The sequence below is a fragment of the Trichosurus vulpecula genome, chromosome 1 (assembly GCF_011100635.1).
Source record: "Trichosurus vulpecula isolate mTriVul1 chromosome 1, mTriVul1.pri, whole genome shotgun sequence".
In the NCBI taxonomy this organism is placed as follows: domain Eukaryota; kingdom Metazoa; phylum Chordata; class Mammalia; order Diprotodontia; family Phalangeridae; genus Trichosurus; species Trichosurus vulpecula.
Window position 1 is genome coordinate 266,261,630 of NC_050573.1, and position 26,965 is coordinate 266,288,594.

Genomic DNA, 26,965 nt, shown 5'->3' on the forward strand with positions numbered 1-26,965 from the left:
TCCCCTTACTTTCCTGTGGAGTAAAATACCCAATTGAATGTGTATGTTATTTCTTCCTCAAGTCAATTCCGATGAGAGCAAGATTCACTCATTCCCCCTCACCTGCCCCCTCTTCCCTTCCTACAGAACTGCTTTTTCTTGCCACTTTTATGCGAGGTAATTTACCCCATTCTATCTCTCCCTTTCTCCCTCTTTCAAAATATTCCTCTCTCATCCCTTAATTTGATTTTATGTTTTTCAGATACCATCCCTTCATATTCAACTCACCCTGTGCCCTCTGTCTATGTACGTACGTACGTGTGTGTGTGTGTGTGTGTGTGTGTGTGTGTGTGTATGTATGTATGTATATTCCCTTCAGCTACCCTAATACTGAGGTCTCATGAATTATACACATCATCTTTCCATATTGGAATGTAAACAAAACAGTTCAACCTTAGTAAGTCCCTTGTGATTTCTCTTTCTTATTTACCTTTTCATGCTTCTCTTGATTCTTGTGTTTGAAAGTCAAATTTTCTATTCAGCTCTGGTCTTTTCACTGAGAAAGCTTGAAAGTCCAGTATTTTGTTGAAAATCCGTATTTTGCCTCAGAGCATGATACTCAGTTTTGCTAGGTATGTGATTCTTGGTTTTAATCCTAGCTCCATTGACCTCCGGAATATCATATTCCAAGCCCTTTGATCCCTTAATGTAGAAGCTGCTAGATCTTGGGTTATCCTGATTATGTTTCCACACTACTGAAATTGTTTCTTTCTGGCTGCTTGCAGTATTTTCTCCTTGATCTGGGAGCTCTGGAATTTGGTGACAATATTCCTAGGAGTTTTCTTTTTGGGATCTTTTTCAGGAGGCGATTGGTGGATTCTTTCAATTTCTATTTTACCCTCTGCTTCTAGAATATCAGGGCAGTTCTCCTTGATAATTTCTTGAAAGATGATATCTAGGCTCTTTTTCTGATCATGGCTTTCAGGTAGTCCAATGATTTTTAAATTATCTCTCCTGGACCTATTTTCCAGGTCAGCGGTTTTTCCAATGAGATATTTCACATTGTCTTCCATTTTTTCATTCCTTTGGTTCTGTTTTATATCATCTTGATTTCTCAGAAAGTCACTAGCTTCCACTTGCTCCAATCTAATTTTTAAGGTAGTATTTTCTTCAGTGGTCTTTTGGACCCCCTTTTCCATTTGGCTAAATCTGCCTTTCAAGGCATTCTTCTCCTCATTGGCTTTTTGGAGCTCTTTTGTCATTTGACTTAGTCTATTTTTTAAGGTGTTATTTTCTTCAGTATTTTTTGGGGTCTCCTTTAGTCAGTCATTGACTTGTTTTCTTGCACCACTCTCATTTCTCTTTCCAATTTTTCCTCTACTTCTCTAACTTGATTTCCAAATCCTTTTTGAGCTCTTCCATGGCCTGAGACCAGTTCATGTTTTTCTTGATGTATGCTCTTTGACTTTGTTGACTTCTTCTGGCTCTATGTTTGGAATCTTTCTTTGGTGACAAAGAAGACCAAAAGTCCAAGACTGAATCTGAGTCTGTTTTCACTGCCTGGCCATGTTCCCAGACAACTACTTGACCCTTGAGTTTTTCTTCGGGGTAGAACTGCTTGTAAAGTACAGAGTACTTTGTTCCAAGCTTGAGGGGCTGTGCTTTTGTTTTCAGAGCTATTTCTACACAGCAAGCTCTGCCACACCAGGGCTCCTCCTCTCCCAAGAACCACCAACCCGAACACCACTCTGATCTAAGCAGGCTCTGCACTCCCACTCTGATCTGCCACTTAATTCCTCCCAGCAGGTGGGCCTAGGGCCAGAAGCAACTGCAGCTGTAGTTCTGTAGCTGCCCCACCTCTGCTGCCCTCAGGGCGGTGGCCAAACAGCAAACTCCCTTCACTCTGTCCCCACAGTTTTTCCCACTAACCTTTTCTGTTTTCTTTGGTGTTTGTGGGTTGAGAAGTCTGGTAAGTGCCACAGCTCACTGATTCAGGGCGTTAGGACCTGTTCCGCCCAGCTCCCGGGTCTGGTTGGATCCGGGCATGGCACACCCTCGGTTCTGCTCTGTCCTCTCCCAGCTCTGTGCGATAGACCCTACCCAGCGACTATCCAGGCTGTCCTGGGCTGGAGCCCTGCTTCCCTCCGCTATTCTCTGGGTTCTGCAGTTCTAGAATCTGTTCAGAGCCATTTTTTATCAGTGTTTGGAGGGTCCTGGCGGAGAGTCCTAGGCAAGTCCCTGCTTTCCAGCCACCATCTTGGCTCTGCCCCTCTGTCCCCACTTTAGTCCCTCTATCATTCAGCTGCCAAAGTGATTCAGTCTGACCATGTCACTAATAATAACAGCTAGCATTTACGTAAAATATACCACTTTACAAATCTTATCTCATTTGATCCTCACAACAATTCTGAGAGGTAGATGTTATTAAACCCATTTTATATTTGAGAAAACTGAGGCAGCAGTTAAATGACTCTTCCTAATAGAAAGGTTTCAAATACACAAAAATATTTATAGAGCAACAATTTTTGTGGTAGCAAAGAAATGGAAACAAAGTAGAAATCCACTGACTGGAGAATGGATAAACAAATTGTCGTATTTGAATGTAATAGAACATTGCTATACCATAAGAAAAGATAACTATGATGAACACAGAAAAGGCTTGAATGGACTAATGACAAAGCAAAGAAAATCACATACACATGGATTACAGCAATGTCAATGGGAAGAACAAAAAAAATAAAAAGAGTGTAGATTGGTTTTTTTTAATATGCTAATAGGTGTATTAATATATTTATAAGTATTCATCTAAAGTTAACAGTTTTGTTAACATAATTGGGCAAAAGTTTCCGATAAGTTTCTTTATATCTTCTTCAAATGTTAATTTTTTTAAATCTTGGAAGCATCTTGGTTTTTTTTTTTAAATCAGATTGGCTATTTTTATTTTACTCATTATTTTGCAGAGTACTTGACAAATATTATCTCTTGATCCTTGACAACCTTGGGCTATTATCTCCATTTTACAGATGAGGAAACTAGGCCTGAGAGAAGTTAAGTCCAGGATACCACAGCTAGTTAATATCTGGTAGAATGTGAACTCAGATCTTCTTGATTTGAAGTCTATTTCTCTATTCACCACCTAACGCCACCAAACTGCCTTCAATAAAATCCCCTTAAAGAAAGTAAAGTAACTGGAGACTAAGTAACAGGTGGATCAAAGAACAAGTTATACAATTTTATTGTACTGTGGTCAAAGTATTTCTGATTTTCTATTTTTTTTTTTGTGAGATCTTTTAGTCCCTCACATATGGTTTTATTTTTATAAAAGTGCCATGCACAACTGAGAGAGGGCGGGCTTTTTATTTTCATCCAGTAATTACCAGAGATTTATCACCTCTAATTTTGTTAAACTTGGGTTCTTTATTTCTTTGTTGTTTGCCTTTTGCTTAGATTTGTCTAGATCTGAAAGAGGATACATTAATGCTCCCCACTAATCCCAAAACCATTAAACACAACAAAAGCCATCCTCACACTGTCATTTTTAGCTTTCTCTGAGTCTAGGGTACTAGGGTAAGATACTAGGGTTTGGAATTTTCCCCCCTGCTCTGCCATTAATGTGTAAACAAGGCCGTCCCCATTCCTTTTCAATTAAATAATTATGTGAACCTTTTTTCTGTTTCTCTTGGTGCCTCCATTTCTTTCAAAACATCTGTTCAGCTCTGGCCTTTCAAACAAGAATGCTTGGGAAATCCTCTAATCCATTAAAGATCCATTTCTACTCTCTCACACCTTCTCTATTATATTTTATTTTGTCATATAAGGTATTCTTGGTTGTAAATTTTTATCTCTCTTTTTGAAATATTGCATTCCAAGTTTTCTACATGAACATGTTAGCTCCTAAGTTTTATGTAAATCTTTGGTACTTGAATTTTTTTCTTTCTTGCTGCTTGCAGTATTCTTTTTAAAAATCAAAGCTGGATTTGGATATGAAGTTCCTAAGAATTTTCACTGTGTACATTCTTTCAGAATGTGTTCAATAGACTTTATGTTCACTTTTCCCAAATGTTCTAATATATCCAGGTAGTTTTCTTCCGTAATTTCTTGAAATATATCTAGTTGTGTGACCCTGGAAAAGTCACTTGTCCCCTATAAAATCCTCATTCCTCATAGCTAAAAAAAGATTAAAAAAAATATGAGATCTAGGATCTCTTTCTTGTCCATGGCTTACAGATTGTCCAGTGACACTCAAAATTTTCTCTGTCTAGCTCATTTTAATTTTCAGGTCATTCAATTCTTGGGTGAGGCTGTTTTAAGATGCCAATTTTCCTTGCCACTTTTTCCTCCTTAGCTTTCCCATTATGCACTTCTTGTTTCATCTGTTCCAGGTACTCCTACAAATCCCTGTGGCCAGGCATTTTTCTTCCCAGAGACTTCAGTGTATTACCCGTGGTCACTAACCTCCAGGTTTACCCTCTGGGCTTATCTCAAATCACAGTATTTCCTCCTGGTATATAGTTTTCCTTGGTTTCCTCATTTCATTCACCAGAGTATTTAGGTTACAACTGGGAGAGAAGGGGGTGATACAAAGTTGAGTTTTGGTCAGTCTCTGTGACTGAAATGGGCAGAACCTGACTAGTCCTGAATTTAGTGGCCTAGACTAGGTCTTACTACAAGTGACTGCTGGGCTTAGCCTGAGGTCTCTCTTTTGCCACATGACTAAACACCTCCAAGTGCTGTAGGTTCTAGCTGAGGTAATTTGCCCTTGTGTTTTATCTAGGTTATTTCTCTCCTATCCTGCTGGATCCCCACCCCAAATTTGCCTGTACTTCAATTTCCATGTAATCTATCCTAGGGTCTCTGTAGGGATCTGGGGGTATATATGTGGATTCCTGTACTGGGAAGGGGAATCTGCATATTAGTATAGTTTCTTTGCAGAATGTGCATTTTGAATCCCTACTGAGAAGTGTCAACAGGCAATCCCAGCATCAGGAGACTTATGTGAAAACCAGGTTTATTACAAGAGAAATGAACAGGCATGCAGAACTCAACGAGTTCATACTCCTTACAAAAGTTTGTGTATTTGCAACAGTATAACAGAAGGAGGAGAAAACAGAAAGGGGAGTGGTATGGGAGGGGAAAAGGTGCAGTAACCCCTCCCAAAGGGGAGGAGCAAGGTAATGGCAAAAGCTGCATTCTTTTCCCTTAGGAACTTCTAGAGCAGGGTTGGGGAACCTGTGGCCTCAAGGCCACATGTGGCTCTCTAGGTCCTCAACTGCAGTCAAACTTTGCCAGGTTTGGATTCAGTCAAAGGGTTGCATGTACTTCAGCAAGCTATTACTTCTTAACAATCAGTAAGTAATACAACCTGCATTCTGGTTTATTTTAAAGAATTGTGTTTTCAGTTATCTAATTTTCTTCTTTTTTATTAATCCAGCAAGGTTTCAAGACTGAGGTTTTTATTAACCAATATGCAGATAATATAAACAAAACTTAGGTCTGTAATCTTAATCTTTTATGGATTCATGATCCTTACATGTATCCATTCTAATGGATCAGATCACAACCTAAGTGTTATTTCTTATCCTATGCAAGTTGTTCATGCTCTTCTATAAAACTTTCATGACATGCTTCTGCTATATTTTTTTAAACATTTTTTCAGCCTCACTGTGGTATCTAAGCTGTCCATCCGTTGTCCCTCATTCTTGCTACATGACAGACCCACCAGTAGTGGCCTATACTTTGAATTATTTTTTGGTCTTTACTGTGATTTATTCAATTCAAAGTCTAAAAAAGTGTCACTACTACTTTTAAGGCATAAAATAGCAAATAAATTATGGACTCTTTCTTAGAATTTAGCTTTTACCTTTTGGGGGAAAGGACATATTTTATGTCTCATAAAATTGACATAGAGCACAAATTCAAAATAAACTAAGAGAAGTGCAAATAAGGACAGCAATGATAAAGACTGTACACAACCACCCTATCTGTTCTTTTTCTTCAGGAATGAAAACACAGAGATAATAAATAGTATGATACCTCATAGCTAAAAGCAGTAGATGGGAGAATGAGACTTTAGTCTGGCATGATCAGCCAATTCTGGTAACTCCAAGAGCCCTTATGTATGAAACTTGAAAGACAACAAATAGATACAACATGGACCCAATATGCTAGTGTTTTAAGAGGATTTTCTACCATTATTGATAACAGCAGAACTACACAATTTTTATTTTAAAAAAAGGAAATGGAAATGACACTTAAGATGAGGAAATCAAGAAAAGCTGTGCTAATTAGTAATTCAAAGAAGAAATCTAAGGCTAAAACAATCTTAAGGGAACACAGATATCAATTTTTTGTGATAAGTGAGAGACAACCAAAGCAGGAAAAGAAAAACAGGAGTATTAACAACAACAACCAAAAAAGACTACTGAAAGACATCAATAACTACCAATTCAATCAATCACAGTCTTCAAAAACTAGGATAAGGTAGCCTATGTTCAATGGAAGGCCACATTTTCAGTTTCTCCTTTGTAGTGATTTATTTCCATGACATTGGGCACAATCGTTGCAGGTTAATCACACCTGTGCCATCTCCTGTGTATAGACGGATTCTGTCCTGGGCCCTTTGTTTCCCTACACATTCTCCCTGTGATCTCAACAACAATCATGGATTCTATTGCCTCTATGTAAGTAATTCCTAAACTTATATATAAAATCCTCATCCCTCACCTGAACTAGAGACCCACAAGTCCAACTACCTCTCAGTAATCTCTATCTGGATGTCCCAGAGGCAACTCAAACTCAACATATCCAAACAATTCAGCATTCCCTCCTCCAAAAACAAAAAAAAAAAAACCCAAAACCAAAAGAAAAACTCACCCCTTATCCTAATTTCCCTATTTCTGCCAAGGAGTAACCATTCTTCCAATTTCCCAGGTTCTTGACTTAGGAGTCATTCTCAACTCTTCCTTCTCATTAATCCCCCAGAGCCAAATAGTTGCTGAGCTTTATTGTTTTCACCTATTCAACATTGTTCATATTGTCTCCCTATAATCCACAAGATAAAATACCAACTTTGACTTACACAAAAAAAAAAATTACCTTCATGGCAGCAAAATTTGATGACAAACAGTTGGACTTTGTATTCTCTAAAGTCAATTGTGATGGCAAAGATTTGGTTTACTATGGAATATCACAAAACTTACTTTTCCTCTTTTTTGCAAGGAGAGCTTGTGTCACCATTCTACTTTGCTGTAAATCCCTATTTTCTTCTGGTTTCATTTATAGTTAAGACTTTCAAAACTGATGTCACCAAGTGTTATACAAGAATGAAAAACAAGATCTCATATTTATCTAAGTTAAAGTTTATAGAGTATAGAAACTATGTCTGATCACCCTCTGCCCTTTTCCATTATTCTGCAACTATCACTGCAAATCAAATATAGAAGTGTACTACACATTTTTCTTTGCTTCATGAGTTATCATGGTCAGGCATCACCAAATTAGTCATCTTTATTAGGCTGTCCTCAGAAAGCAAACTTACTCTTACTAAAATGTAAACAAACAAAAAGGAACAAGATGAATTCACAACCAAGAGGAAGTAAAAAGATAAGAAATTGAAAAAAAGTGTTAGAGCTAATATTATTTCTATAAGACACACATTTAAATACTGAGAACACAAACCACCCAAAGTTAACAAAAGAATCCATTTTTTTTATTTTCTGAAATGTTCATGTTTATTGTTTAATTCATAACAAAAAAGAATTTTTAGAAGCAGATTTGGGAGGTAGGTTCTCACTAGAAGTCCTCAAGAAAAGAACAAACGACAATTTGTCAGGTATGCTCTAGAGGAGATTATAACAGTACAAGTTGGACTAGTTGGCCTTTAAACTCCTTCCAACTGATTCTGAAAAAAGCTTGGTGAGATGAACTGAACTGCGAGACACTAAAATGAGAAATTATTTTCAGATACAACCAATGTATGGATTTATTCTGCTTATTTCAAGGAAAGATTTTATTTGGGAAGGGAAAGGGAAAGGAGGCAAAGTGTTAAAATAAAAATTTATAAAGTACCTATTATGTGCCAAGCACTGTGCTAAGTGCATTTTACAAAGATTATTTCATTTGATCCCCATGGCAACCCTCTTAGGTGGATGCTATTATTATCCTTATTTTGAAGATGAGGAAGCTGAGGTAAAGAAAGTTAAGTGAATTGCCCAGGGTCAAACATCTAGTAAGCCTCCCAGCCCAGGTCTCCATCCACTGAGCCACCAGCTCCCACTAGTAGGGAGGAGTAGTCACAGTGAGACAAAAAATAAAAATGTCAAAGAAACATTTAAGAAATGAACAAAACAGAACATTGAAAAGGGAACACATTTAAGCAGGGCAATGTTGCTTGACAATCTTAAATTTAATATATATTTCTTTAAAATAAGTTTTACATTATAGATTTGTGGTTTCACATACAATTCTTTGTATATGGAAATGTTTATTTGTTGTTTGTTAAATTCATAATAAAAAACATTTTTAAGACCATACCAAAAGACCTAAAAACTGAGTTTTAGTGCTGTTGTAAAACCCAACAAGATAATGGATAGGAAAGTACTCTGTTTAAAGCAGACTATTATTAAAATTAACCCCAAAAGCTTCCACACATGCTTCACAATTTCTGTTAGAGGTACCAGGATTTTCTGTATTACCCAATGTTCAAAACATCAAATCATCTAACCAAATCCTACAAATCTGCCCTTCATAAATCCATTCCTTCCTTTCCACATGCCATACTAATTCAGGGACTTATCAACACAGGTGTAGATTATAAAAATCACCTTCCAGTCTTCCTGACTATCTCTCCCCTATGCAGGCCATCTGGAACATCACTGTCAGATTTAATTTCACCACTCATAATGTCAGTCACCTCTCCACAGTTCTTACTGGATAAAGACCTAACCCTTGACCTTCACAATCAAGAGCCAATCTACCTTTCGAATACACCTAGTTCCTTTTTGTGAACCTTTATTTATGTTAGATCCTACCCCATGAGGGGAAAGGGGGGAAGAGAAGAATAAATAAGGCTGTCTTGAATCCCATCCAATTTTCAAAGCCAAGACCAACTTCAATTTCTTAGAATCATCAAATCATAGATAGTTCCAAGGGTGTTTAGGTCATCTAACCTCTCACATACTATGAAGAAAGAAATTAAAGTTCAGGAATTTGAGGGACTTACTCCAGGTCAAACATGTGGAAAGGGGCAAAATGGAACTGGGACCTAAAGAGATATGAGAAGATACTTCTCCACATTCCTTTGCCAAATTTGGAATCCACAGGCGTGGAACATTTAATGTAAAAAAATTTTCCCATAATTTTTTTTCTTTTTTTCCTCTTCTCTAAAAAAACCAACCCCCCCCCCCCCCCGCTCTTGCAAATGATATTAAAACAATAAAACTGTTAAAAAAAAGTCAATAAAAATCTAATTCGGAAAGATGGATCAAGCACTGTCACTAAATGTTGAGGGTAATGTTGAGGAATCCCTTGAACTTGTCTTTTTGAGTTGCCATATTTTCCAGAAACACTGGACTCAAGAGTATGCAGGAGGCCCTAAATGTGTCAAGCATAAAGCTTCCCCTGACCGGACATAATGTGGCCTGTTCATACTCCTCTGCTGTAGTACTTCCTTATCACCTCTAGGATAAAACAGAACTCAGCTTGGCATTTAAAGCCCTACACAATCTAGTTTTAGCATATATTCCCCATTATACCCCAGTCATGCATTCCATATTCCAAATTAGTCTAACTTGAAAGATTCCAATAGCTACTCTGATAAAAAACCATTAGGAAAAAAAATAGCTAAATAATGATAATGAAATCCAAAAACTGAACTTAAGTGATTTCTTGTAACCCAGAACTGCAAATTAGTCAGTCAGGGGCCCTGGCAGAAAAGACAGGACCAGTTCTGGCAAATAAGATAGCAGCCAAACAGCTAGACCAGACAGGGCTTCAAGGTTCTGTATCTGATGGGATATTGGTTTGGGGAACCCCCTTGAATCCTTCTCACTTAATATGGGATTAGCCTGAGGCCATAAGCCTACCAATATCACAATGCCCAAATCTGTTACCTTTAAACTAGCCTAGCCCTCCATTGTCTGTTATCTCCAGGTAGCCTTCAACTACTTCCTACCTTTAATCCCATTCTCTGGATTCCTGGAGTCTGATCTCTAGTCAACCCAGTCCCATCACGATCCTCCTTAGACTCCACACAAGACCTCTCTAAACCCCTCCTCCTATCACCCCAGAACTCTCCCAGTCTTTCTGTATATAAGATCCATCTTGCCTCCATGAAGGTGCTCAGATTCAATCCAGCTCAGACTCAATCTGGGTCGGATTGTTCTGGCCCGCTTGTCAATACAAGCCATACAAATGTTCAGACTCCTTAAGAGTCTACCCAATACGGCGATTCTTTAATAAACTTTGTTTTTCTTTAGCCGAGACAAGGCTTGAGTCGAATGCATTTGGGCAGGGCCCAGTGTGTCAGTATTTTGGGGCCCCAAGCACCGCTAAACTTCAATATATCTACAAGCCACAAAAGCAGAAGACTCCCTTGAAAAAGCATTCTGACTTCAAAGATGGGGGAAAGGGCAAAGCAAATAACTCCAGGATGTATACAACAATACTCAGTGTTCACTGGTCATAATTCTTCTTTACAGCTTGACTATTCTGTGAATAGGTTCTATGAGGAGTTATACGTTGAGGATATATCAGATTCCACGCTGTCCTGGGAAGGGAGGGGGGAGAGGGGGGGAAGAAAATCTGGAACTCAAGATTATGTAGAGCCAAGTGTTGTGAACTAAAAATAAAAAAAATCTAAAAAAAAAAATCCAATATTCAGTGTCAAATTCAAATAGGAACTGAGCCACAAAATCATAATAAGGAATCTCTGTGGGACTACTAATTTAGAAAATCACATATTAATATTATGTTTGATTGTATTTTATTTATTTTGATCAATATTTCCCATTTACATTTTATTCTGATTGGGCAGTCACTGGTGGGCTTCATTGGCAGTGTCTGAAGTAAAGCAGGAAACTAAGTTGGGTCAAATACCACACTCAAAGCTCAGCAAGGATCAAAGTTTGGCTGGAAGGAGAAATAAACCCAAGAAGACAATAATCCTTATAAGGAATTAACTCCAACCTGGAAGGATAAAGTATCTCCATAACTACAGAGACTCAAAAAAATTACAAGGGATACATGGATAACTGGAGAAAATTAGGCAAAAAAATTAAACAAAATAACTGGAAGGCAGTAAATAGCTTATACCCAAGTAACAGAGTCTCTGAAAATTAGACTGTAACAGAAATCAAGGACTCTACGAGACATTAAGAAATATTTAGAATAAAATCAAAAGATTGAAAAATAGAAAAAAATGTAAGCTGCTATGACCAGAAAAATGAGTACTGATTTAAGGCTCAAACTTCCTGAAACTGTTTTTAAAAAATCCAAAGCCCTAAAATCACAAATGAAAACTGTCCACATATATTAGAATCAAAGGACAAAGTAAAAATAGAATAGAAAATTTCCATAAATGTCATAGCCAAAAACAGATCTTCCATGTCAATAGCATATTATAAACAACCAGAAAGAGTTCCAGTACCAAGGATCCACAACCAGTGTCACAGGAGACCTGGTAACTTCTAGCATAAAGGAAAGGTAATCTTGGAATATTCCAAAATGGGGGCAAGTATAATCCTACGAGATGGGGGAAAAAAAAAACCTTTCAGGGAATAATGGAATTTAAAATACTCTTGATGAAAAGTTCAGAGTTGAGTAGAAAACCCTGAAATGCAATCACAAGACTATGGAGGAAAGCTACAAAGTGAAATTTATTTGTGAATTGGGAAGGAGCTGTATGACAACCAATGGTTGACATTCCACTAGGGGAAGAAACAAATGTCCCTTCAGAACCTTAAGTGTTTTTAAACAAGCATTGTGTGAATAAAATAAGAAAAACAGAGGACCCGAGGGTAAACTGATTTATGAAGACTTTAGGAAGAAAAAAATAAGGGAGGACATAAGAGGTGCTCAGTGGATAGAGACCTGGGCCTGGAGTCAAGAAGACCTGAGTTCAAATTCGACCTCAGATACCAGCTGTGTGATCCTGGGAAAGTAACTTAACCTGTTTGCCTTAATCCACTGGTGAAGGGAATGGCAAACCACTCCAGTATCTTTGCCAAGAAAATCCCACAGAGTTACAAAGAATCATACTGAATGACTGAAAAATAACAGAAGGAATATACTTGTAGAAGGAGGGGATAGAACTTACTATCTCATAAATGGGTACAGGAGTATGGAATGGAGAAAGGGTTGAAAGAAGCTGGTATCTGATAGACCTTACTGTATAGAAATGCATTATTATCAGTAGGGCAGTAGGTGGGGTCTAAGGAAAAAGGGAGTTTAGAGGAAAGACAGTAAGTGGAAGGGAAAAGTCCAAAGCATAATGTCCTGATCCCCAAGGGGAAATTAAAAGGAAAAAAATACAAATAAATGTAAAGAGGGAAGGGAGAGGTGCCCATCAACTGGGGAACAGCTAAATAAGTTGTGGCATATCGATGTATTGGAAAATTCTTATATGAAATGATAAAATACAGTTTCAGAGAATCCTGGGTAGTGTGAACTGAGACAGATTGAAGTGGGCAGAATCAGAAAAACAATGTATACACTGACAACAACATAGTGAAGAATACCAACTTAAGAAGTCTGATAAAAGCAACAACCACGTTTCCAGAGGTCCCAAGATGAAATATGCCCACTTTCTGACAGTCCATGTATTCAAGATAATGAATGAGACATATCCTTTTAGACTTAAACTTTGACCACTAACTGTATTTGTGTGGCCTGACTAGGTGAAAGGGGGAATTAAGGAAAGGAAAAAAGGACAGTCACTGAAACTTTTTTATATTGAAACATTAAGAAGTATAGTTAAGCAAAATGATTTTCAAAGTAAGTTGCTGAATTTTTAATATACTTCTAAAAAAAAGCAATATTCAATTCAATATTCAAAAGAAATATTCAATTTCATATACAATCCTCTTTGTGTTCTATTTTGCATATGTAAATGGTCATTTCTTTGGCATTAAGTTTAAGACATAAAAATAAATCTCTTTTTTTTAAAAGAGAAACATACTGTTTTCATTCCTGTAACATGTGATAATCTGAGGAACTAGGTTCTATGTTTTACAGTGGTTGGAAAAGGTATAACAAGCCCAATACACAAAAATCAGACTAACAATAGTTTTCTCTGGTCAGTTGCTCAAGTTGTCTATTACTAAGAATAACCTACCATCCTATAATTCTGATAATCAAAGTACACATCAGGGCATTGATGACTTGGCATCAATCTTCATCAGCTCAAAGGATTTAAAGCCAACAAGAGCATTAGAGATCTATGCGACCCCTTCAAATTAGGGTCTAGGGGAAGTTTGAAGATTTTTTTTTCACGGTCTAAGAGAGGGCTGTCTAACCTTAGGTTATCTTAAGGCCACATTAAAATAAAATAATTATTCGAGGGCTGCACCCAGGATAAAAAATACAGTACACTAATAGAAAGTGGAGGGAACGTCATCAATACTACAAGCAAAGGCATGAAGCGCAAAAGCAAACACAAAACGACACAGCGACAACACAACACTAGGCACACACTGACTAGTCTGCATCTACAGACGGAACACATCCCACAGACTGATTGAAAATTTCATCCCTAATACTGCTTAAAAACACCAAAGAAAATTAACACCAAAGAGATTATTTATTAGTGATGGCATTAAAAAACTAATACGCATTCCATGCAAATTATTTTATTTTTTCGCTTGTGAAAATTAAAACCCACAGGTGGGCTGCATAGGCGGGTCGCCTAAGCGGGCCACATTTTGGACAGCTCTGGTCTAAGACAGCAGAGTAAAAATTCAAACTGAGATTCTTTGATGCAAAGTTCAGGGTTCTTTCTTTACCCTATTCCATCTCCAAAGAAGTTTGTGTAGCTTCAATTCTTTTGAGATTTACAATCAACTTAGAAGAAACTGTAGTTCAGAGTGGTTAAGTGATTTACTTCACTTCACTATTTAAGTATTCAACTCTAAATCCAAAGTTGTTCCTAGTTTTTACGCTATATCCTTCATTAGATTTGCAAAAATTTAACATTTCAGGTATAAACAGTATTTAAGAATGACCACTTCTTTAATTTGCACCTAAATCAGGGAGACTAACTGGGGGTAAGGAGTAATTAGTCTTAAGTAAAACAAACTCAAAGGATGTACAAAAGTATTTAAAGCTCTTTTCTTTGGGCATCAGCAAAGAATTGCTAAGTGAGGGCACGCCTATCAATTAAGTAATGGATCAACAAGTTAGGGTATATAAATGTATATAATACTATTGTGCTGTAAGAAATTAAGGAGTTTCGGAGAAACCTGGGAAGACTTGCATGGGAGCAAAGTAAACAGAATAAATAATATTGACAACAATACTATAAAGACAAATTTTAAAGACTTAGGAAAAATAATTAGAGTAATGACTAACTATGACTCCAGAGGAATATAAATGTAACACACTACTTAACTCCTACTAATAGAGAGGTCAAAGACTCAATGAGGCCTCCGTATGTTTTTCGTGACTATATATGTTTGTAACAGGGGAACTGGATAGGAGAGATGAGGGGTGGGGGTAGGGGTGGTAGTTAGGTGGTGAATTTTTGCAGACTGAAAGAAACAATATGACCAGTTCTCAAAAAAATTGTGAACTATTGGCACCCATAAGAAAGAATACTCCAAGTTACTAATAAAAAGAGAAATAAAAATCAAAACAAACCCTGAGGTTTCATTTTACAACCAGCAAATTGGGAAAGATGACAAAAAAAAGGGAAAAGTTAATTTTGGAAGAGTTTTGGAAAGACAGACACACTAATGAACTGTTGGTGCTATTATAAATCAACCATGCTGGAAAGCAATTCGATATTATGCAAAGGGAATGACCAAAAAAAAAAAATGTCTACCCATACTCTTGCTCCAGAAAATCCACTGCTACAAAAGAAGGTCTATGAGAAAAGAAATCCCTACACACATAAAAGTATTTAGATCAATACTTTTTGTGGTAGCAAAGAAGTAGAAGTAATAACAACAATGCTAGCAATAGTTATATTTTAAAGGGCTCAGAAGCCCATTCAACATTTCATTTCCTACCACTTTTACTCTGGATTCTGCCATCAATAAACTAAAATCAGCTTTGGTACTCACATCAGAACTCAGAGTTGCCTGTGGTCCTTCGACTGGAGAGCTTGGGGGCAAAACAAAAAAACTCCTCCCGAAGCTTCCATTCAAAGACGGCCCAGAAGCCAGCCAATTCTTTTCTTCTTACTAGATGCATTCTTTGGATTCTCTTCTGAGTCCACCATTATCATGCCCCTTCCCCAGGTACCAACTATTACCTCTCCTCCCCTTTTCAGTTTTTCCTTTTTCTTATTTGTAGCCCTAGAGCTTAACTCAACCACAAGGGCTTAGCTCTGTACTTAGCACAATCTGTACTGTATTGTATGGTACATAGCATAGCATATGGGCAGCTAGGTGGCTCAGTTGATTGAATGCCAGGCCTGGAGTCAGGAAGACTATCTCCCAGAGTTCAAATCTGGTGTGACCCTGGGTAAGTCATAACCCTGTTTGCCTCCATTTCCTCATCTGTAAAATGGGCTGGAGAAGGAAATGGCAAACTACTCCAGTATCTTTTACCAAGAAAATCCCAAATGGAGTCACAAACAGTTGGACATGATTGGGAAAAAAACTTAATTGAACCTCATTATCCACATCTTCTAAAGCAGGGTGGTCATCAAAGGGAATCAAAGCCCTGGAGCACAGTTGTCTAGAATACTCAGTATTCTGCCTATAGAAATGCACTCAGATTATACTATATTCTACAAAACATTCTAAATGGATATAAAATCCTAATATTACAAAAATTATACAAGTTAGAAGAGAAGCAAATCAGACCCAACTTAAAAATGACTGAACAACTTATAGCCATCTCATTTGAGTAGATAAAAAATTATGAATGATTAATACAAAAAAGCATGGAAAGACATATGAACTGATGCAAAATTGAAGAAGCAGGAAAATATGCATGACTATACCAATAAAACAATAAAAGCTGAGTGTTGTCAACAACAAACCATACTCCATCCTTCAAAGCAGAAGTGGGGAACCCTGAATAAAATCAGATTTTTTTCAATATGTGATTAGCTTTCTCTCTCTCTCTAGTATAAGGAGTGTCTCTCCGGGCAGGTAGGTGACATGAAAACAAAATAAAAATTATTTTAAAATAATTACATCGGGATCACTGTTTACTCTGATCCAGATCAATTCCAATTTTTAGTGTACTACTTGGATGGAGTAGAAAAGAGCTCAACCTTACATTCAAGGTCCTCTTGCAACCCCTGATGCTCTAACTTGGGTGCATTATTCACTAGTCCCTATGCCTCCTCAATGACTGAGGAATGACATACTGTTTCAAACTTAACCTTTTTATCTCCCCCAGTATCTAAAACATTGTTTTGCCCAAAGTAGGAGCCTGAAGAGATTTTAAAAGTGGTATTCCTTTCACTTTCAATGTCCTCTCTAACCTCTTCTCAATCAAAATTTTACCAATTCTTCAAGAAGGTAGCTCAAGGGTCACAAACTAAGCTCCCCTAATTCCTTCAATGACAATCCAAGCACTTCAAACATTAAGGTATTTATCACATAATGCCTCATGGTCAGTCACTCTAATGACTTATTTTCTTAGGTTAATTAAACAGAACAGACTGATGGATATTCTACCTAAACCTATCCTACTCAAATGGTAGGCTGACCTCTAATCTCCTATTTCCAACTGTCTTTACCTCAAACTAAATGTCCAGTAGACATCTTAAAATTCAGCATGTACAAAACTGATCTCGTTTCCCCCTAAACTTTCCCCTCTTCAATTACTTTAGAGGGCAACACCATCCTCCCAGTCCCTCAGGCTCACAATGCAGAGTGTCACCTGCAAATCTTCACCATCTCTCACCCCACCCCCCATCCAAGTTATAGCCAAATCCCGTTTCAGCTTTGCAAGATCTCTCAAATAAGCCCCCCTTTTCCTGACACTGCTACAGTGTAGGTCCTCACCTCATGCCTTGATATAACTGCCTCAAATCTTTCCCCACTCCGATCCATCCAAAGGTCCAATCAGATTACCTCCCCTGATTCCCCCACCTCCCCGAAAAAGAAAAAACCACCACCACCTCCCTATTGCCTCTAGGATCACATAGAAAACCATGGGCCTTCCTTCATGGGAGAATCCTCTGAGTTCACGGATGGGTAATTGCTACTAAATATATATTTACCACAACACAAATTATGGAGGTAAAAACGTAGGTTTTGTTATTATATTCATGCATAGGTTCAGGCCTCAGAGAAAACCTGATCTTATTATTCTAACAGGGTTTCTTATAGGCAAAATTATGTCACTGACAGAGAAATAATTCATTTACACTTTACAATCTTGTATGTTCCTCTTAGGCCACAAAAGTTAAAGAAAAGATAGATCTACAATCCCATACTTCTTCAATAAAAGCTGAAGCAATTTAAACAGTCATAATTCCATATTCCCCCTAAGGCAACAAAACTAGTCAAAAAAACTCTTTAGATAAACTAAGTCAGGTTACAGATTAAACAACATTTAGAGGACTCAAAAATAGGCTGCTGGAGGAGGAGGGTTTTACATATTGCCAAGGAGCCAAGGGCAGTTAAGATTCTTCCTCTGGCTTCTTATATAAGGATCATTTAAGCCACTAAGTAAATTTTCATGTCCCATGGGGAAGGTTTCCGTCAGGAGTAATGGTCCTAGGTCCCAAATAATCAAAAAAGAAATTAAAACTTCCCATAATAATTCCAGGCCTTTCATAACTTAGTCCTCTCCTACCTTCCCAGTCTTCTTAGACCTTACTGCCTTTACAAAGCACTCTTCAATAGCCTCCTTGCTGGGCATCTTCTCTGGCTGTCCCCCATGCCTAAAATGCTCTCAATTCTCATCTTCACCTACTGTTTTCCCTGGCTTCCTTTAAGTCTCAACTAAAATCCCCATTTTTTTATAGAAAGCCTTTCCCAACACCATTAATTATTTCCTATTCATTCTGTATCTATCTTATTTATATATATTTGTTTGTTGACTTCTTCAACAGATTGTGAGCTCCTTTTGTATTCTAACAACACTTTTGGTTGTTTTATTTAAAGTTTTCTCTCCAACTAAACTTGTCAGCTCCTTCAAAATGGGGGTTTCTTTAGTCTTTCCTACAGTACCTAGCACGGGGCTATGCATGCAACAGGTGTTCAGTATTTTTGGTTGATTCCCCCACTAGATTTTGGACAGCATGGAGCTAATCTTAAATAACTCTGAAAATTCTAAACTGCCTTGCACATAGCAAATCTTCAATAGACAGTTGAAGTCTACAATCCCCTCAATGAATGTCAAAAGTTTATTTAGAATACCCTGACCACATCTCTCACCTGTCCCCCAGTCCTAAATCACCAAGAGGATGGGTAAAGACCCCTCTTTTCAACTTCTCCATTACTGTCCAGGGCATCACCATTCTCCCAAGCACATCTCATTCCCTCCACACTTGTGAGAGCTTGTTTCTACTTTCACAGATTCTTTTTATTTAAGATGCCTTACTCTCAACTCATATAGCCACCATCCTAGTTCAGGCCAACTTCCCAGCTGGACTAGAAAAAGCGTTCTGTTGAGTCAGTCTCCCTGTCTCAAGTCTCTTATCAACCTAATCCCTAAACTCCCTCATTCAGCTGCCCAAAGTGACAGTTGTAAAGCTTTCGGTCTTCGTTGCTCTCTATTACCTGAAGGATCATTTTCACAAATTCCTCTTCATAAACTGGACCCTTCCTTCCTTTCCAGTTGTTTTACACTTTTCTCTCCACTCCACCAATTCTATAATCCATCTACACTGATTCTCCCAGACATGCCATCTCCCTGCCTTTACACTGACTGTGCCCGAATGGGCAACTAGGTGGCACAGTGGACAGACTGACAGACGTGGAGTCAGGAAGACTCATCTTCTTGAGTTCGAATTCAGCCTCAGACACTTACTATCTGTGTGACCCTAGGCAAGTCACTTAACCCTGTCTGGATCAGTTTCCTCATTTGTAAAATGAGCTGGAGAAGGAAATGGCAAACACAGTATTTCTGCAAGAAAACCCCAAATCAGGTCAACTAAGAGTTGGACATGACTGAACAGCAACAACATCATCCGGAGTAGAGAGGGTTGTTTCTGAAGACAGAGAAATTCTAATGCCTGAAATACTCTCCTTCCTTGACTCCTCTGGTTCAGTTTTCCTAGCTTTCTTCAAAGCTCAAATCCCACTTTACACAGGAAGCCTTTCCCAGTCAGCGTGCCCCACCTCCAGCTGCTTTTCTCCCTAATGTTACAGTCCATTTTCTATGTACCAAGTTATATACATACATATTATCTTCTTCCCCTTTAGAATGTGAATTTCTTGAAGGCAGGGGCTGTTTTTACTTAACTCTTAGTAAAGTGCCTGGCAAACAGTAAGCCCTTACTAAATATTTGTTCATCCATTTATTCTCATATTTATAATTGAGAATGGCCAACTTTCACATGTTTACACTGATTTTAAAAGCTTCAAAGATGACAATCTTTTAAAAAAATTACAATCTAAAAATAAAAATTTCTAAATAGAGGGAACTAGGGGCACAGTGGGTAAATAGTACTGGACTTGAGTCAAAAAGAACCAGTTTAAATCATGCCTCAGATACTTATTGTACATGATCCTGGGCAAATCAGTTCACTTCTACCTTAGTTTCCCTATCTGTTAAATGTGAGCAATAATGGCACCTATTTCCCAGGGTGGTTGGAAGGATAGAATGAGATAATTATAAAGTGTTTTCAAACATTAACATAAATATAAATGCTATTATATTCCTGTAGTAAATTTTAAACAGTCCAAGTTTATGTTAAAGTTCATAGGATCAAAGATTTAGACCTTAGAAGGAACCTTAGGGCCATCTCATTTTGCAGATATGGAACCTGAGGCCCAAAGAGGCACTTTGGAAGTGTCAGGATGGGGACTCTAATCAGGATTCCAGCACTTTATGCAAAGCTTGCATGTTAGGACATGAAGTAGGGATTCAGGAACAAAGGTTTTGTGTTCCTTGCCCTTTCAGAAAATCAGATTCGAAAGTTCAAAATGCTGTCATGCATTCTGACCTCTTGTTTCTTAGTAAAGCCCTGAAACATTTTTCTTACAACTCAGAAAAGTAGTACATAGCTTTCTCCATGTTACATTTTAAAAAATAATGCTTAAACATACATAATTGGAGGGCCAAACACAATGAATTCTATTGTAGATTTAAAAATATAGATTGGCCAAAATTACTGAAAACGGAGTCAAGTCCTCAAATACTGATTTCCAAACACCTCCAAAACACAAAAGTACACAATCCTGTTTTCCCCTAACATGTTTAATAGATTCAACCAAGAATTTATTATCTACTTAGTTCAAGATCTTTATTATGAGAAAACCTAGCCTAAGCCAATATATATAAAAGCAAAAGAAAAAATCCATTTAAATAATCAGTTTATATAGAAGAGGAATGGTACAAAGAGAACTTGCCTCATACAAGTTTATTCCATTACAACATGTTTGGGAAAAAATCTCTAATCTTTAGGCAAAGGGTCATTTATTGGATTGGTGCATGAACAATCCCCCTCATGCTAAAAATGATTCTTGTCACTTTTTGAATATTTGTTCCAGTTATCAAATTCCTGATCATTTAACAATTTTTAAGTTGCTTAATATAATTTACGTTTTAAAAACTCTAAATCTCAATATTAATCAGTCTTCCGTACCTACTTATGACAACAATGTGAAGCTTAGCTACAGGTGAAAACCTAGAAAAGAGGAAATTGGAGCAGCACTTATTGACAGCCATCCACTTTTTAAGGTGAAATCAGTGCACGCTGGTCGGTCAAGTTGAACAAAACATTCCCACTCGCAGCATATAGAGAAGCAGCATGACAATTACTCCTCTGACACCTAGGCCTACCCGACTTGGGAGGATATAACTGCACTTGTAAGAGTCATGAAGGGAAGTAACACATATTGCGAAACTGTAAACTGCAAACATCGCATAAGCACCCCAAAAAGGTGGAAGAAAGGAGATTCCTCACCCTTAAAAGACTGTTATTTCTCATATTAACGGTTTGCATCTACCAGACAAGTTGTGAAAACAGCTAATACCCAGTTCAACCTCCCCCCACTCCTCAAAAAAAGTACTAGTGGGGGCAGGTGGAAATGTGCGGAGAGGCTGAGTCATTCCTAGAAGTAACTTTATACCGACCCTCTCACTCCAAGGGGACAAAGACGCGGCTGTCTCTCCCAACAGCCCAACCAGGGCTACATTCAGCCCGGACCGGATCAACTTAGCATTTCCTACAGGATGAAAACACCATTCCCTCCGTTCCCCGCCCAGAGAGAAGAGGGGGGAAGAGTCTTTCTACCAGAGATGGTCTCCCCTGCCATCAGTTCCTTGTCTCCACAACTTTGCCGGCCTCCTCCCTAGCGGCAGAGTTGGGGGGGGGGGGGGGGAACCCAGCCAAGGTACCTTCAGGAACCCAAATGTCAGCTCTGTCCCGAAGGGCATCAGACAACCCCAGCTCCTCCCAAAATTGACTTGGCCGCTTTTGTCTCTAAGGCGGCCGGTGCTCGGTCCGGGTGCCCAAGCCCACCAGCCAGATAAGGATCGATGCAGCATCCCCACCCCTTGCCCCAGGGATCCTGGACCCCTGGGGGTGGCGGGGGACTCCAAGGCGAGGATCCTGGGGCCTCAGTGCGCGCCCCCTCCCCCCGGCCCCGGGAGTGCTCCGCTTCGGGGACGAGCAGCCCCGGCGGCGGCAGCAGCAGCTGCCTCGCTGAAGTAAGGCAGTCAGCAGCAGAGGCGCCTTCTTACCCGGCGGCAGCGCCTCCTCCTCCGCGGGCAGCCCCGGCGGCCCCCGGAACCATCTTCCGCCGCCGCCTAGTCCTTCGGCGGCGGCTCCAAACCGCCCATTCGGCGCTGCTAACCGACACGAGCGGCGGCGGCTCCCCTCCCGGCCCCGCCGGGCTCCGGGCGGGGAGGGGTTCAGGCCACTGAAGACAGCCCGCGGTGCGCTGCCAGGCCCCCCGGGTCGTCGTCGGGAACAAGCGCGACGGAGAGAGAGCACAGTCGGGGCTCCCTCCGAGCCCCGCGGCTGAGGCGGCTTCTCGGGTCGGGGGCACAGCTGGGCCCTGCTCGCCGCCACAGCCGGGGTTCGGTTTGTTATTGTCGAGTCTGTCTCTTCCGCCGCGGTGCAAGCTGGGAAAGGGCTGATCAGGCTAAGAAGGGGGGAGGGGGGTTGTGAGTAACACCATAGAGACGGGCATCGGAAACCCAGAGAGGTTAGAAGTGTCACTGCGCATGGTCGGAAGTGAACGGAGCCGACGCGAAGCCGAATGACTCCGCCTCCCAACCTCCGTGGGACCTCGGGCCATGGCTGGTTTCCCCCCACCCCTCGCCCCTCACCCCCACCTCCTGGGCGCTGCAATTGGGACTCGCGGCTGGGGCCTGAGCCACGCCTATGGCGAGGTCGTTCTTCTACCAGGTGCATTTGACCTTCACGGTGGGGACGGTCGTCTGGGCCTGTTCCCTCCGGCTTTGGGATCAGCCCTAGGTGAGGGAGAGATCCCAGCTCGTGGATCTCCGCCGCCCCACCCTTCTCTCCGCCGGCTCCTGGGTGCACGGCCTCTCTGCAAGCCGGCATCCCACCTACCTAAGCTCCAGAACCCGGGGACTGAGACTTTTAAAATTGAGAAACCTCTAATCCTAGGCACTTTGGGGAGAGGAAGGCCACGGGCCTGAGGGGCTGAGGGGAAGGGGAAAACCGCTACTTGGAGGTGGCATGACCTGAGACCGAACAGTTCTTGAAGTTAGGAGACCAATTCTTACCTAAAAAGTGTGTATATGTATCATTAATTGCCTTGCACACATATAAAGCTTGAAGAATTAATAATAATCATTGAATATAAATTTATCCATTTGGCATTATAGGGTTATTCTTTTTCACCAAAGGAAGTAAATTTATTTTTGGAGGTCAGGCAAATCCATTTCTGATTTCTTAAATGTTGTTAAGTGCTAGGCTAAGCAGTAAATGAAAACTTTTTTGAAATAGGGTAAGTTCTTCTAAGTATCGCCTATGTTAATGTTGATCTCCAGCTGGAGATATTAACTTGGCTACAGGAGTAGCAGTTCTAATAATTATCTTAAAAGGGTGTGTGTGTGTGTGTCCTAATGCCCTGTGCATATTAAATGCTTAATGAATGAATTAGTTGTTGAACGAAAGTAACTTTATCCATTTGTCATCATAAGGATATTCTTTCTCACCAAACTAAAAGAAGTAATTTTATTGTTGGTAGTTGGACTTGGACAAATATTCCTTTCCAGTTCATTTATTAAATATTATTAAGGTGCTGTGCTAAGCACTAAATGAAGGCTTTTTGAAAGAGGGTAGATACCTCATGTATGTATAGCCTGTCTTAAAGGTGATCTCCAAGTGGAGATGTTCACTTGGCTACAAGGAGAGCAGCTTTTAGAGACCCCAGTCATGTTTGGCGAGGTCACATCTAACTATTGGTGTAGTGGGAAAAACAGCTAGATCTGGAGTCAGATAGCCTAGGTTCAAATCCAGGTTCTTTCTATTGAGTACCAGTGTGTCTTTGGATAAGTCCCTTTACATGTCTGTCCATCCTTAGATTTCTTCAGCTGTTAAGATGGGAGGGATGTACTATAGAAGTTAAGACACCTTCCAGCCCTTAAGTTTGTATTTCTGTGATCCAGCAGCCTTTATATTTAATTATAGGGCATATAGGTTTGATGTATAGAAAATAGTAATCAACTTCCAGAAAATTTGTAGTTAATAAACATTTATTCTTAGCCAGTATTGGTAGGGGGAGAGGGACATATTTCAGGCTTCCACAAGCTAACTTGTATCTTATTTCCACTGGAGTGTTAGGATTGTCCAAGTTGTTCAAAACTTTGGTTCTGCCAGCTTTTAAAGTAAGATTTTTCAGCTATGACTGTCTTTTTGACTTTGAGTGTTTTTTGAACTATTTTAATTGTGACTTTCTCAGGGCCAGTGCAACTACTTGAGTTGCTATTAATTGATAAGTTGATGGATAAAAACCTGGTCTCCAACCCTCTTAGAATCAGGCTGCATATCATATATGTGATCAGTCTTCAGCCTCATAATGGAGAGCCATTGAACATTTACTAATACTCTATCACTATGTGTCATTATATGGTTCAATTCAGTAAATACTGTGTGAAGAGTACTGGTGTAATTTTTAAAGAAAAGAGAAAGTTTAGCTATAATTTTAATACAATGTGTAACAGTATTACACAGTAATGAAATCTAATATTTGATATTTAGTAATAATCAATTTTCACGTGAACCAAATCATTGTAATAGAGTGTTTGTGCCAGATTGCCCTTTCAAACCCAGAAAAAGGATACCAAGTTAAAAAACAATCTGTAATCACTAGCTGCTGGATGGGAACATGTGCATTCAGTCTTAGAATCTTTACTCCACGTTTTCTTACTGGTCCCATTCTAATCCTTAAATAATATAAGTCATATAAATGTGTTTTCAAAGAATCAATAAAAATTCCTTACATTTTACTAGGAAAGAAAATGTGTGTTGTGACTTTATTTTAATGCTCACAGCTATTTTAAGCTGTTAAATGTAATCATATGTCATTTAAAGGTTGCTATATGGCGTTAATGAAATCACTAAGCTAATAGTTACAGAGCTTCCAACTGCCATACTTTGTTGGTATAATATATGCCATGTATAACTATAATTAACAATAACAACTTACAAATGGCTATTTCCAAAGCTCATTAAAAGTATTAAAGAATCTGGTGAGCTGAGAAGCAACATTGTTTCCAGAGTCATACCATCAGAAGGAAAATTGTTTAGTCGACTATCTCCCAAAAGATTTAACTAGTTTAAACTGAGATACTTCTCCATCCCCCCTCCCCGTCCCATCCACTCAATTGTCAAATCTTATTGCATATGCATTTACTATATCCCTTGTGTTTGTCTCACTTTCCCCACTTAAAGCCACCACTTTAGTTCAGACTTAGATTACTTTTTTTGTTGTATACTGAAATAGATGTGTCTTTTTTGGTGTTTTCACTTATTCATTGGAAGAAGTAAAAAGAAGATATGCTTTTATTCCCTTTTTTTGGTAATATCTGTGAATTTCATATAATATGTTCTTTATCACTCTCTAAACATTTTAATAAGATATATTCCTAGGAAGTAATTCTGTGTAGCACCATAATTAAAACACTATATACTCCTAAGAGTGGATAGATATGATCATACTCTATATAGTAAAGAATATTTGGCTTCCCCTAAACAGGATTCATTAAATTGTCCATGGTAAAATATGTATTTGTGATAATCATAGCTGAGATTTATATAGAGCCTGCTATGTACCAGGTACTGTGATGAGTGATATACAGATATTTCATTTGATCCTCACAACAACCCTGGGAGGTAGGTGCTATTATTGTCTCCATTTTACAAGATCACACAGTTAATTAGCTACTGACCTCCCAGCATTCTATCCACTGTGCCACAGAGGCAAAGACAATACATTGTATATCTGGAGACTTGAGTTCAGGTTTCAGTCCTTGCCCTGCCACTAAATAAGAATACTAATGTTATAACAAGATTAATGAAAAAAGTAACAAGGATTTTTAGAAATTTTGGCACTGCATGTTGGATTGAAAAATTTTGTTTCAGATCTTGTTTGAAGTGTATTAAACTGTGTAATTATATGTATATAGTTATAAAAGACGTGCATTACTAAGCCAGAGAACTCCAAAATGAGTAGGGTAATGCCTTGAGAATATCTGATCTTGCATTGATTTAAGTAAACCAAAGTCTGGACTATATTTTCCCATCCACCAAGTTTAATACAGTTTGGAGGGATAAATATGAAATTTATGGGAAGACCACAAAAGAAAAATAAAACTGAATAGATATTTTGAATAATAATCTAAACTTTAAAAAATGAAAGTAATCTAATTGTCTACCCCTCCTTCAGACTTCCTTTTTTTTCTTTCAAAGGTACCATGTCATCTCAGTCACCCAGGTTCTTAATCTTAACTTCAGTCAATCTTTTTTTCCTTCTCCATCCCGCCTTTGCCTCCCATCCACTCAATTGTCAAATCTTATTGCATATGCATTTACTATATCCCTTGCATTTGTCTCACTTTCCCCACTTAAAGCCACCACTTTAGTTCAGACTTTGATTACTTTTTTTGTTGTATACTGAAATAGACCCCTAATTTGGTCCCAATTTCTAGACTTTTCTAATTCCAACCTATCTGTTGCTGTTTGGCACAGCGGTCAAAATAACCTTCCCAAAACACAGGTTGGGCCATGTCCCTATTTGTTCAAAAACCTTCAGTTAAGTGACTCTCAGTTGCCTAGAAGATAGAATATAAATGCCTTAGCCTGCTCTTTGAATATTTCACAATCATCTTTCCCCTAATGTTTAGTATCTCCTCTCATATTTATTTGTTGGGTTTCCAGTTGTTTAAATATGCAATTAGTTTATTAATGTCCTTGTCTAATTTTGTTAAAGTATGGTTTTAAGGATATATTTTTCTCCCTGAGAACCACATCCCAGAAATTTCAGTACATTATCTCATCATTATTGTCTTTCACATAATTATTGTTTTTGTGAAACAAAGTTCTGTGAAACACAGTAGGTGCTCATCTATTGACAGAACAGGCCAAACAATTGTGGTACATTCGTGAAATAGGATATTAAGGTGCTGTAAGAAACAAATATGATGGTTACAGAAAAACATG

General features: G+C 38.7%; 1 protein-coding gene across 2 annotated transcripts in view; it reads right to left on the bottom strand.

Annotated features, from left to right (window-relative positions):
• RB1CC1 (RB1 inducible coiled-coil 1) overlaps positions 1 to 22,449 on the bottom strand; it is an 87,452-nt gene extending 65,003 nt beyond the window's left edge. For both annotated transcript variants that reach the window (XM_036752291.1, XM_036752283.1), the window contains exon 1: positions 22,012 to 22,449. The gene's annotated coding sequence lies outside the window, so the exon portion shown is untranslated. The remainder of the gene's footprint in view (positions 1 to 22,011) is intronic.
• Between the last annotated feature and the right edge of the window lie 4,516 nt (positions 22,450 to 26,965).